Below are 12390 nucleotides of genomic sequence, written 5' to 3'. Positions count from 1 at the left end.
CTCTTTTCAGAATAAATTATTTCTGTTTATGAAGTTTTAAGTTCACTTTCCTATCCCATTTTCTTCTGAGCTCTTCAAAAATATTATCAACTCTGGGAGAGCAGGGGCAATGGTACCTACTCCTGCCTATCTTCAATGCCTAAGTGCTAAGGATATACTTGAGACTCATGAAAAGAGGGAGATTATAGAACTACGAACAGCTAGAACTACATTTATTGTAAGTCTAGAGACTCCAAAATTCTTCTTAGGAATTCTGGGAACCCTGGCAAACACCTTTGGAACTGCTTATATAAAGCAAGAGAGAAAATGGGCAGGCAGGGCTCTAAACCCTCTTCTCAGCCTCAAAGAGAGCAGCTGTACTTTTCTTTTTTTTTTTTTTTTTTTTTTTTTTGACAGGCAGAGTGGACAGTGAGAGAGAGAGACAGAGAGAAAGGTCTTCCTTTTGCCGTTGGTTCACCCTCCAATGGCCGCCGCGGTAGCGCGCTGCGGCCGGCGCACCGCGCTGTTCCGATGGCAGGAGCCAGGTGCTTCTCCTGGTCTCCCATGGGGTGCAGGGCCCAAGGACCTGGGCCATCCTCCACTGCACTCCCTAGCCACAGCAGAGAGCTGGCCTGGAAGAGGGGCAACCGGGACAGGATCGGTGCCCCAACCGGGACTAGAACCCGGTGTGCCGGCGCCGCAAGGCGGAGGATTAGCCTGTTGAGCCATGGCACCGGCCCTTTTCTTTCTTTTAAAGGCTGACTTTCCACATAAGACTTCATAAAAGTTTCTTAAAGCAAGGTGATCTGTATATCCCAAAGAGTTCCATTTGCATCATAAATCCTGTGGATCACATCCTCAAAGATGCGCAATGCACAATCTGAGTAGCAAAACAAAGTAACACTAAAGGACAGAGCTTGATCCATACAGTCGCTTTTACCAAGCCTGGTAAAGTCAAGGCAAGCTCCTGCCCCAGTGGAAATGGGCCCTGGGTACTAAGGTCTAATAGAAAAAGGAAAGTTTCCTCCTGCTCTTGTCCTCAGCTTGCAGTGACATGCAGCTGATCTGGAAATGGACTTGCCAATTAGAAATACAAATAAACGCAGCCTTCATTCATTACTCTCTGGGCCCTCGGGCCTGGGATCTGGGCTCCACCTTTTCTGTCTGGCTGTCAGCAAATGCTTATGAGCCTTAGATCAAAGGCTCTGGGGGAGGAAGACAAGGCGAATTCCAGCTAACCAAACCTTCAGAGGGATTAAAGAATGGTAGTTACTAAGATAAACAAAACAAGGCTGTGAAGAAGGCATTCCAGCAGCTGGGGAGACAGACAGTCTTATATGCAGATACGTCAAAAAAAGATGATGATGATGATGATGATGATGACTTCGGGAACTGCAGGCCAGATGGATAGTTTTGGAGAAGAGTGACTTCAAACTTGGGAGAGAACAGTCATTAGGGGAGAAGGTCAAGAGAGAGTCAGGGCTGCAAGGCAATTTGAAATTATTAGCCCACACCCTGGCCGGGAGGTCAACAAGCCTGTACCATGGGCCAAAACCATTGTATTTACTGTTTTTGTAAATAAAGTTTTATTGGAGCACAGCCACTCCCATTCATTTATGTATTGTGTATGGCCATAATGGCAGAAGTGAATTGCTGTAGCAAAGACTCAATGACGCACTAAGGATGAAATATAAACTATCTGGCCCTTTACAGAAAAAATTTGGCAACCTCTGTCTGCATCACAGTTTACAGCTAAGGCAAGAGAGTTTTAAAGAGAGAAGACCCACCTACAATCACCATGGAAATATGGTGCATTACAGCAACAACTTTAGAACCAAATAAACTATCGATATACTTGAACTGTGAGTTTCCAAGGGAAAAAAAAAAATAAAGTGGGGCATCTTTTCTCTGCAAAATGTCTTTCAATAACTATTGAAAAGGATATTTTTGAAAATGATGATGTTGTACAAACACCTCCAACACCATTTTAAACAAGGGGAGAACGTGTCCCAAGGAAGGAAAAGTGATTGAGCCCCTGCCACCCATGTGAGAGATGCAGAAGGAGCTCCAGGCTCCTGGTTTGACCTGGTCCAGCCCTGGCCATTTGGGAAGTGAACCAGTAGATGGTAGATGGAAGACATCCTCTCTCCCTCCCTCTCTCTCTCTCTCTCTGCCTTCCAATAAAATAAATATTTGAAACATATTTAGATCTTCCCTGGTTGGTTTCTGCTAGATATATATTTAGAGGTTTTTTTTTTTTTTAATGGTATGAATCTCATTTATTTAAAACAGTATTTCTCACCTCTCTCAAATTTGAAGACTGCAAAAAATAAAAGCAGTGCTTTCTTGAGCTGTCCTTAATCTTGGGAGCAGGTCCCTGCCTTTCCACAGGGACCTGGGCTCGCACACGCCACATTCTACTCCCACCTCGCCTACAAAACAGTCCTGAAGCTTAGCCAATAGAACTACTCTACACATTTACAGTAGAGAGCCAGAGTGTGCCCTCTAAGCAAAGGTCGTGCCACAGTTGGGGCATCTCCGCTTCTTCAAGGTAAAGCAGCAGATAAACCCGAAGGGAAGCAGGGTGATGGCCAAGAAGATGCCCAAGAAGGTGAAGCAGGCCTCCGCACCCCGACCCTGATCTCGATGGAGTTGGCAGGGTAGCGAGTGACGGCCCGGCTGTGGTGATTGTAGACCCTGGGGTGGTGAGTGGGCAGCCCTGTGACGAGGTAGGGGTAGGGCGGGGCGGGGGCGCGGTGGGGATGGCGCCGTAGCCGTGCAGGCCGCACACATAGTCGCCCTGGCCGCTCTCCAGGTTGTAGGGGGGGCAGCCGGTCCTGCAGCAGGTGCTTGTGGTCCATGGCGGCCGGCCCGCGGCAGCCTGCTCGCTCCCCCACTTGCTCGCCGGGTGCTGACTTGGCGGGGACGGAAGCGGCCCGGGGGCTAGGGCCCTGGAAGGCGCTGCGCCGGCCTAGAGTTTTTAATCTATCAGCCCAATAAGTAGGTTAAAAGCTCTTAGTTCATGCAGAATACTGAACCACAGCATGTAGTATACAATTTATAGCTGAATTTAAGGTCTTTGTAAAAGGTGGGTACTGAACTATCATCTGGCTTAACCCCATTGCTTAAAAGGTGAGGAACCTGAGCCAGACACAAGGAAAAAGACTGCAAAAAAATAAAACCCATGCACATTTATTAACACTGATTTTTTTTCTTAAAAATTGTGTCCTACTTAAGTTACAACCTGGATAAGAGTTGCAGCTGGGAAGACCCTTCGTCATTCCATTAAATTATTCTTCTGCAGACATCACAGTTGTGAAGGCTAATTGCTTCTGATCCAACCCCACTCTGTGGCTAAAATATTATTTTCAAAAAGCAAACCTTATGTTCCTTTTCTGCTTAAAAGTATTCCAGGGCACTTCACCATACCTATGTCTTAAACACATAGGTAATGCGGCCGGCGCTGTGGCTCACTAGGCTAATCCTCCACCTTGTGGCTCCGGCACACTGGGTTCTAGTCCCTGTCGGGGCGCCAGATTCTATCCCGGTTGCCCCTCTTTCAGGCCAGCTCTCTGCTGTGGCCAGGGAGTGCAGTGGAGGATGGCCCAAGTCCTTAGGCCCTGCACCTCATGGGAGACCAGGAGAAGCACCTGGCTCCTGCATTCAGATCAGCATGGTGCGCCAGCTGCGGCGGCCACTGGAGGGTGAACCAACGGCAAAAGAAGATTTTTCTCTCTGTCTCTCTCTCACACTGTCCACTCTGCCTGTCAAAAAATAAAAATAAATAAATAAAAAAAACACATAGGTAATGTGGCAATAGACTACCTGGTGCCTCTCCAGTCTTTTACAGTCTCTTACTCTGTTCTACCCGGTCCACATTTCAACTACCAGAGCCCTAAGTTCCTTGCATTCACCTATGCCTTTCATTTCTGGCACATGCTCTTCTCTCTACACATAATGCTTTCCTCTCTCCTACCCTGAGCCCTTGCCTTTTTCCTGGCCAACTTTCATTCATCCTTCAGATTTCGTTCAAGTGCTAATTCCCCAGGAAAGCCTGAATCCTGCATACAACCAATGTGTATTGAATTGTCATATTACATTATAAGAGCATCCTGTTTTCTGATTTTCTTTCTAATGCTTCAAGACTCTGAACTCCATAAGGGCAGAGAAAGCAGCAGATTTTGCTGATTTCCATACCCACGCTACACAGTGCTTAGAACACATGAACTTTCAAACATGCGTTCAGTAAATATTTTTTATTATGTATTACATTTACATAGTCTGATCACTATGCTATCTTATCAAAGCATCAATGACTCTAATGGCCAGCATTTGTGAACTACAAGGATGACAACTAATCAAGGCTGCCGATTAAGATACAATCTCTTCCCAAAGTAAAATTAGCTCCCTCAATTGAAAGGTCAACAAATGAATAGCTGATCGATTTTCTGGTTGTTCTAACCTCCTCTAAGTTTTCATGCAGTCCGTTACCAGTAAGGGAATGGGAGAGTTAGGTTAAAACAGGCTGTCTTTTACAGGCCAAGGATAAAGAGCGTTTTTTGAAGAGACTTATCCTCTGTTCACATTTCCCATCCCTCTGAACAATGCTTCCAAAATAGGATCATGTCTGGTTTCAAGCCCAATTCAGTTCCAGTGACACTACAACCCATTCATTTGAGAACCTGCCAACTGAACTTTCTTTTTTCTCCTCCCAAATTCCTGCTGGGTATTATTTTGTTGCCACCAAAAAAAAAAAAAAAAAAAAAAAAAAAAGGAAAGAAAGAAAAAAAAGAAAAGAAAAAGCCTCAGTAGAAGTGACAACTCCTTGTTGGGAGGGCAGCCAGTGCTTTTCGGCAGGAGGTGATGGCACCACTTGCCCTCATCCAGAAAACAAAACAAAGGCATCAGACTAAGGGCTTCTGGGAGAGCCAAAGCTGCGCGGATGTTTGTTCAATATTCGGCAACGGTGCAGGGCGCTGCCTCCCTAGTCAGACAGGCTTGCTTTGGCAATTGGCTTGCACTTGAAGCATTTAAAGGCTCCACAGGGACCAGAGGGGCTCAAATTAGAAACGTTAAGGGAGGGAGAAAGGGGTGAGACTTTTATATCATAAAGAGTGGCCTTTATTACGACAATGGCTCCCAGGAATTACTAAAATGGGATCATTTCTTAGGTGGAGTTACTGTCTCCTTTTGGAGGAAAGTGATTGCTCTGAAGACTGACTCAAGGACCCTCAAAGCTATCCTTAATAAAGGCAAATAGTCTGCTGAAATGCCATCAGCAAGGCCTGCACATCTGTGTTGTGAAATCTGAATTTCTCAGCCTAACAGTCAAAGTCCAGCATCATCTGTGTACCCTTTATAAACAATCGTACCAACCTAAAAGGGTTATTGTGAAGATTAATAGGATGTCTGGCACAGATTAAGCACTCAATCAATATTAGCTTTTATTGTTGATGACGCTGTGGTTGTTATAATTATATTGGTGTTGTTGTAACAGGATGTTAAAACTGAAATTTCTGTTGAGACACTAAGACATGATAGAAGTGAAATCCCAAAGTCATGTCCTTAGATGCAGAATTTACAAAGGATATGAATTCTAATTCATTTCATAACTGTAGAAACCTCAACTAGCACAAAGAAATCAAAAGAGGTCAAATTGTAGAAAGGAACAATGTTGGTGAGATTTTCTGTGGAGGGAATTATCACCTGGCTTCAAGTCTCCAGCACCCCAGGTGGAACATGTGACACATATTGTCTTCTAATCTCAAATCTTGTGAGAAGTATCTTCAAGAGTGCCACCTGGAGAACTTCTGTCAGCAGCTGGGAAGATAGTGGGCTGGAGTGTGTCTTCACCTGGAAAGTCTATAGTACACTGTGATAGCAGATCAGGATAGGACACACAGGGTTTAGTCCAGATTCTGAAATTTCTTATGTGTCATCTGGATGGACGTGGATCACATAGGAGCAAGTGCTGACCTAGAACTGTTTTGAGTTCTGCTCAAGAGGAGTTCTAACAGAGGGTGAAGGATCCCCACAGTGAGTGTCCATGAGGTGGGCTGCCAAAGAAATAGTAGGTGGAGGGGGATGACAGGAGCTAGCGAAGAAGAAATTGCATTATCTCAGGTTTTGGTAGATGTCCCCAGCAATGGGGATCACTGAAAAGACCATTGAAAAGCCCCAAATGGAAAGAGCTAGTTTTTTCTTTCTTTTTTTTTTTTTTGACAGGCAGAGTGGACAGTGAGAGAGAGAGAGACAGAGACAGAGAAAGGTCTTCCTTTGCCGTTGGTTCACCCTCCAATGGCCGCCGCGGCCAGCGCACCGCAGCCGGCGCACCGCAGCCGGCGCACCGCGCTGATCTGAAGCCAGGAGCCAGGTGCTTCTCCTGGTCTCCCATGCGGGTGCAGGGCCCAAGGACCTGGGCCATCCTCCACTGCACTCCCAGGCCACAGCAGAGAGCTGGCCTGGAAGAGGGGCAACCGAGACAGAATCCGGCGCCCTGACCGGGACTAGAACCTGGTGTGCCAGCGCCGCAAGGCGGAGGATTAGCCTATTGAGCTGCGGTGCCGGCCGGAAAGAGCTAGTTTTAAAAATCTCCCAAGACCACAGAGTGCAGATCCAGGTAGAAAGATTCCAGGGCAACTGGGATCTTCTGAAGCCTTATTACTCCTTCCTCCTTCTGCTTTGACCGGTGGAAGAAGGAGAGGAAGAATTGCAAGTAGAGAAACAGAATGCATGCCAACCATTTCCTCAACACTTAATGTCCCTTCTGGGAAGGGAAAGATCTGACTCATCAAATTTAAATGTTTAATTAAAATATTGGACTGAACATCTTAATTCTTGACTTAAAAATGTGATAGCTGTGTAAATATCTATAGCACTGTCTATCCCCTAAGTGATAATAGATTTGATGTGGCCTGCTACAATTTTTACCTAGGGGTAGAAGAAAATTATCCCAGGGAATATATACATTAAAAGGAGTATAGAAATGAAATAACACACATACAACACATCACGTACATATACATAGCATACATGTACCCATAGTGTATATTTTGGATATTCTCAACTTGTACTAAATCAACTGGATCATTTACATCATCATTATAGTGAACAACAGGATGATTCCAGTTAATGTGTGAGTTAATTGAATATCTGCCTGCCCAACTAAACTGTGAGCTTCATAAGAGCAAAGACCATGGCAGGTTTCACTTAGTTTTGCATTTCCAACACAGAGTTCACTGTCTGATATCCCGTAAACAGTCTGCAGGTAAACACCTGAATAAGTGAACAGATGATCTGACTTCTTTTGTTGTAGCCTTCCATTTGTGTAACATTTATTAGACGTTAAACCCTTTATCTCAATTTATCAACACAACCTAAAGGGCAGTTGGTCTTTATTTTACAAATGTACGCTTGCTAGCTCAGAGAGGTAAAGTCAGTTGCCCAAACCATGCAGCTTGTAATTAACTAGTCCAGACAGGTCCCTTTCCTATACAGTTCTACTGTTTCCTTCACTGTTCATATTTCCTCTTTAGAAAGTTTTCTTCACCAATTTTCTCTTTTGCGAAATAAGTTGACTCTACACCAGGCACTTGTGTCATACCTGTACCTGCCACCACCTATCCATACCCCTAATCTGCAACCCATTCCCTTGGGCTAATAGATTCTCAAGGGATGGAAGGTACTTTGAAGGACAACTGTTCTGATATTCTATGCAATGTTTAATTCACCATAAAATCATCCTACAACTTCTTGGACACTTCGAAAGTTGTGGAACACATTACTATTTTAAGCCTGCAATCCTACTGTGGGAGAATCTTCCCACCTAGAAACTAAATTTCTCATTCTGAGCATCAGACCTAAACCCACAGTTATGCACTCCATGCTATTTGAATGCCTTACCTCAGTATTCAAGGCTGCTTCCCACATGCAGGTCATGCTAAGATGAACCAACTGACAAGTTATATAACATCGCCATCCCAAGAACAGTAAGGCACTCTTGGGTGGTTTTTGATAGATGTGTGTGTGTTTTATGTGTATGTGTTTTTGTGCTCACATCCAGGGGTTGGAAAGAGAAACAATAGTGGAGATCCCAAAATGAAGAAGACAGATTTACAAAAACTGCCAATCCTAGGACAACGGATCTCTTCATCTATCCCAATCTGGCAGTTTCTCCCTTAAATGCACAATTAATAAGCACAATCCCAGAGGGGCAGTTACAGTACAATGGCTCACTTAAGTCTAACGTTGAGTTCCTCCATCTTCCATTTGGGTGTCTTTGGACAAGTCACTTAAGCTCTCTAAAGTTCCATTCCCTCATGTGTAAAATATCAACAACAGGGGGCCGGCACTGTGGTTCACTTGGCTAATCCTCCGCCTGCTGCACCGGCATTCAATATGGGCACTGGGTTCTAGTCCCGATTGCTCCTCTTCCAGTCCAGCTCTCTGCTGTGGCCCAGGAGGGCTGTGGAGGATGGCCCAAGTGCTTGGGCCCCTGCACCCGCATGGGAGACCAGGAAGAAGCACCTGGCTCCTGGCTTCGGACCGGCGCAGCGCTGGCCGTAGTGGCCATTTGGGGAGTGAACCAACGAAAGGAAGACCTTTCTCTCTGTCTCTCTCACTGTCTATAACTGTACCTATCAAATAAAAAAAAAATGTCAACAATATTAGTTCCCAAATTGTGGATTATTTGGTGAACCCAATGAAGAATTTCTAAAACTTTGGTACCAAGAGCATCACCAGAAGTTGCTTTTTCTAGCCCCTGACCTTTAGCTGTCAGCAATTTCTCCTTTAACTACTTGCTTTCTACCTATTAGAACACAGAAGACCAAAATAAAATTGAGTGCTTAAGTGCAAAGCTGGTGAATCAGACTACTTGACTTTAAACTTTAGACAAATCACTCTACCTCTCTGATCTTAGTTTCCTCATTTGTAAAACGGGGCTATCAATTGCTCATTCTACTGCTCTAAGAATCAAACAAGAAATGCTGCACTCGTTGGTTTACTTCTGTGCTTTTACACAGTTTTTACCATTACCCTACATAGTAGGGAGTGTTGGTACCTCTTACAGATGAGGGAACTGAGACTCAGTGTAATCTTCAAGAGAATACCTATCTTTAGGTAAAAGCAAGTGATCTCTGAGGAAGGTCATGGTGTCTGTGAGAGAGGGACCCCTGGAAACAGCCCCATAGCCCAGTAAGGCTGGTGTCTTGGCCAGAGCCAGGAATCATTCAGCACTGAAGCCTAACCTTTACTTTTTTCCAACTGAGACTGAGAAGGTTATGGCCAGTATTGAGAAGCTAAGAAAAAAAAGAAAAAAAAAAAAAAAAAAAAAAAAAGCCATGTGTGATCTCCTGCTGCCCTCTAGTGCCGCTTAAAATGATTGCTCTTGGGAAACATCGCAAGTAAACTTGCTAAGCACTGAGTAGCAAGGGAAGATAGTGAAGACTTAGCTATGATACAAAGAAGCCTTGTGAAGTTACTAAAAGGATCCTGAACAAGCATTTTCCAAGAAGGCCTGTTCAGGTTTATGGCTAGGCAGTGAGGAGGAAAAATATGAAAATTGATTTGATCCAATCCTAGTATTACTCAGGTACTTGTATATCAGTTGGGAAGAAAAAGCCAGAGAAACTAAGAAAATGGAGATATGTCAGAAAGAAGATAACAGAGGAAACAGGATCTTAAACATAACAGGAAGAGATATAGTTTCTCCCTGTTTGCAGTAGGCAGAATGTAATATGAATGTCAAATATATCTATCTGGTTTTTAAGATTTATTTATTTATTTGAGAGGCAGAGTTATAGACAGACAGAGGGAGCAACAGAGAGGGGTCTTCCATGTGCTGGTTCACTCCCCAGATGGCTACAACAACTGGAGCTGGGCTGATCTGAAGCCAGGAGCCAAGAGTGGGGAGCTTCTCCCAGATCTCCTATAGGGGTGCAGGGGCCCATGCACATGGGCTATCTTTCACTGCCTTCCCAGGCCATTAACAAAGAGCTGGATTGGAAGAGGAGCAGTTGAGACATGAACCAGTGCTCATTTGGGATGCCAGCACCTCAGGCAGTGGCTTAACCAACTATGCCACAGCACTGGCCCCTAGACCTGGGTTTTAATTTCAGTTTGGTCAAAATTAAACATGTACTCATGGCATCCATGATGTTATGCAAGTTGGGTGTTGCAAGACAATGACAAGACAAGGGGGTAAATGGGTACTGAATCCCTTCTTGACTCCACCTGCTATGCCTGTGCCTGTAGAATTGAATCCGAGTGGAGGAGCACCTATTCCTAACCTATATAAATGGGAACTTACGGCCACAGCCCTGCCATGAGAACATGGACAAGTTATAAATTCTTCACTGGGTTGTTTCTCCTAAATCCTGCAAATAATCCAGGGTTTAGGTACCAATATTATTGACATTTTACCTCTGACAGAATGGAACTATAGAGTGGTTAAGTTACTTGTCCAAGGTCATCTGGCTGGAAAATGGAAAAACTGGAAATTCTGGGATTGTGTTGGTTAATTGTGCATTGAGTTGAAAAGCTGCCAAATTGGGTTAGATGAGATCAGGCCATTAGTATCTCTGAGGATGCCACACCCTGCCCGAGAATCAGCCTTTCCCCACTGGCCTAGGACTGACTTTCTAGGAGGAAGAAGGAACTGGAGAGAGGTTCATCTTGGAATCCTTCTTCCAGAGGGTAAGTTTTGAGCAGAGTTTTTAAGTAGAATTGGATTCTAGCAAAGAAAAGGAAGGCCTCTTAATCAGGATCTAATCGCCAAAGGACAGAAAGAATTTCAGAGTCAGATCCTGAATTCCTAATGGCCTTTGGCCACAGCCTGTCACTTCTGAAGACCTCTCTTTCCTCAGCTGTACCTTGGCAACTCATGACGACAGCCTAGGATGGTTACTGGCGCCATAAACTAGAGTGTCAATTTGTTGGGTCAACAACAGGAGCCACTGTGCACTTGCTCCTCATGTGGGATCTCTGTCCTTAATGTGCTGTACATTGTGATTTAATGCTATAACTAGTACTCCAACAGTATGTTTCACTTTGCGTTTCTATGTGGGTGCAAACTGTTGAAATCTTTATACTAAATTGATCTTCTGTATATAAAGAGAATTGAAAATGAATCTTGATGCAAATGGAAGGGGAGAGGGAGCGGGAGAGGGGAGGGTTGCAGGTGGGAGGGAAGTTATGGGGGGGGGGAAGCCATTGTAATCCATAAGCTGTACACTGGAAATTTATATTCATTAAATAAAAGTTAAAAAAAAAGAAAGAAAATAAAACATTCAACAAATAAATAAATAAATAAATATTATGCAAATGCAAAAAATGTGATTGAACAAATTATGATATTCCTAATCTAAAGCATTATTGTGTGAATTCAATGAGATCCAATCCTTATGGTTAGCAAGGAATACAAGGTTAGGAAATGTGGCATTCCTTTCAGTGCTTTCCCTTTTTCAAGCACTTGTCTCAGTGCATAAAGCTATGTTATAATAATACTGGGAATAGTAATATTTGAACTATAATCACTGCCTCCCAGTGTACATTAGCAGAAAGCTGGAACAGGAAGTGGAACCAGAACTCAAACACAGGAACTCTGATATAGGAGGCAGGCATCCAAGTGGTGTTTTAACCAAATACCCATCCCTCCAATCAGGGAATCTTTGTCTTATCTTTGAGGCAATCAGGTAAATTTAATACTATCAATAACAACATTTTTATAGGCGCATATTCTAGGTGAGATGTTCTACTACTTACTTTGCATACATTATTTCATTTGGTTTCTATAAATTCTAACAATGAGAAGGAGGTTTCATTATTGCTTTTTAAGAGTAAAGAAAGCTCACAGAGAGGAAATCAGGAGCCCAGAAAGAGCTGTATTTCCACTTTTATCTTTTCCACTATCTGATGCTGCCTTCCACTCTGCTATTACTAGAAATGTGGGTATAGGCACTGAAAAATTCTGGAAATTTAATGTGCAATTTGTTACCTCTGCCTATTCCATCATAGTGATCAGCAATAAAACTTTTCCAAAAGACTCTATGGACAATCAATGGATAACTGATTGGAAAACTATGGTGCATCTGAACAATGAGGTACTTTGCACTTAAAAATTTCATTAAAACAATTTTTATGTCACATGGAGCAATCACAAATATGTTTTGTTAAATGGGAAAACAGCACATAGCAATGATTACTTTTATGTAGATAAGAGGGGAGAAATTACAAATATATATATGAGCCATCATATATACCTGATTTATAATACACAAGGGTACTTCAAAGAATTCATGGAAAATGGAATTCAAAACATCATTCTTCTTGGTAGAAAAATTTTGAAATTCATGAATAGTTTTCTCATAATGTATATTCTCCATAAACTTTTTTTAAAAGATGTATTTATTT

General features: G+C 43.3%; 1 protein-coding gene and 1 pseudogene across 5 annotated transcripts in view; both read right to left on the bottom strand.

Annotated features, from left to right (window-relative positions):
* Positions 1–12390, bottom strand: part of ASTN2 (astrotactin 2) — a 1014855-nt gene that overhangs the window by 210012 nt on the left and 792453 nt on the right. The window lies entirely within an intron of this gene.
* Positions 2485–2840, bottom strand: LOC133771180 (membrane protein BRI3-like; annotated as a pseudogene).

Source organism: Lepus europaeus, chromosome 12 (genome assembly GCF_033115175.1).
Source record: "Lepus europaeus isolate LE1 chromosome 12, mLepTim1.pri, whole genome shotgun sequence".
NCBI lineage: Eukaryota > Metazoa > Chordata > Mammalia > Lagomorpha > Leporidae > Lepus > Lepus europaeus.
The sequence above is the reverse complement of the archived record's forward strand: the minus strand, read 5'-3'. Positions and strand labels throughout refer to the sequence as shown.